This window comes from Myotis yumanensis, unplaced genomic scaffold, assembly GCF_028538775.1.
Source record: "Myotis yumanensis isolate MYYU_CA2020_CCGP unplaced genomic scaffold, mMyoYum1.0.hap1 SCAF_8, whole genome shotgun sequence".
Taxonomy (NCBI): domain Eukaryota; kingdom Metazoa; phylum Chordata; class Mammalia; order Chiroptera; family Vespertilionidae; genus Myotis; species Myotis yumanensis.
The window spans coordinates 84,319,609-84,321,252 of NW_027223759.1; positions in this window are offsets into that span (position 1 = coordinate 84,319,609).

A 1,644-nucleotide genomic window follows, 5' to 3' on the forward strand; every position below is an offset into this window, starting at 1 on the left:
CCCAGCATGAGCAGGCCCGGCTATGACTGGGAGCTGAATCTCCCTCAAAGCTCAGAGTCAACCCAGATCCAGAACTCTCAGTTCACACGACCTCAGCCTGACCTTAGGACCCCACTCAGTTCTTGCCTGTGCCCCCTCCCCACTTCCCTGGAACTGGAAGGTGGACCGGGTGGGGGCTGGGAGGAGGAGGAAGGAAGTCACAGCTCAACTCTCACCAACGGGAACTCTCTCCTCTTGCCCCTCCACAGTTGAGCAGTTGGGCCCAGAGGGGACCTCCTTGCCCAGTTCTAAGGCCCCACCCAGGATGCGTGCCTTTCCCCATGATTGGCTAATAGAACATCCATTTCCTGACATAGAAACGCTACCACCAGCTACCCACAGAGTGTGGTCTGGCCGAGACCAGGCCAGCTTAGGGAAAGAGCAACAAACTTTATGTGCTGAAACAGACTTTATGTGCTACCACCTTAAAGAGTGTTTCCATGCATTCACAAAGCATGTTCCCAGCGCCTTCCAAGTGTCAGGCCACGGGTCCGGGAATGGAGAGATGGCCCAGAGGTGGCACGTTCAGGGGGCCTGAGTCCCACTGCAGGGGCCCGAGGCTCTAGGCGACTGCATGCCCACGTGTACACACACCTGGGTATTTAGTTATTAGGTAGCTCAGGATCGTAGACAGCGACGATGGCAAAGGGGCATGGAATGCGATCAGGCATCTCTGGACTGAATTCCAGCTCTGTCGCCTCTTGATGTGTGATGGGAAGTTCACCACACCCTCCAGGCCTCACTGTCCTTCTATGGGTGAGGGTGTTGTCCTGAACCAGGGGTCAGTGCCTGAAATCTTCCTCTGGGGCAGTGATGGCGAACCTTTTGAGCTCGGCATGTCAGCATTTTGAAAAACCCTAACTTAACTCTGGTGCCGTGTCACATATAGAAATTTTTTGATCTTTGCAACCATAGTAAAACAAACACATATTTTTGATATTTATTTTATATATTTAAATGCCATTTAACAAAGAAAAATTAACCAAAAAAATGAGTTCACGTGTCACCTCTGACACGCGTGTCATAGGTTCGCCATCACTGGTCTAGGGTGTCCCCTCGGTGCTTCCTGCAGAGAGACCTACGCACTGGGCCCCATGGTTGCTTGTCTCCCGCGTGAGCCCACTGAGAATGACTGACCGAAGGGGCAGGCCTCTCCCTGTGAAGTCCTCCTGGGAAGCAGAGGTGGGAGGCAAAGTCAGAAGTAAAAGGGGGGGTACCCCATCCCCACCAGCTGCCATCCCAGGGCACCCAGCCTAAGGCCAGCTACATTTGCAGGTTATTTACATAAATTTGCATGAGCACAGTATTCACGTGTCTTATAGCCAATTATTTTATTCAGGCATCTCTGCATCCAGGAAGGGGCACCAGCAGAGATATGGCCCCCTGGGCTTTGTGTCAAGAGGGCACCCAGGGCCCCTACTCAACCCCAACAGGAACGGGCCTCCCTCGGGCCTGCACCTCCCCTCCCCCACCTTAAAGAGTGTCTCCATGCACTCACAACGCATGTGCCCAGCGCCTTCCAAGTGCCAGGCCCTGCCCTAAACCCCCCTTAGGAGCTACTGCCACTGCCGTTGACCACCACCAGGGAAGGCCGGGTCTTGGCAA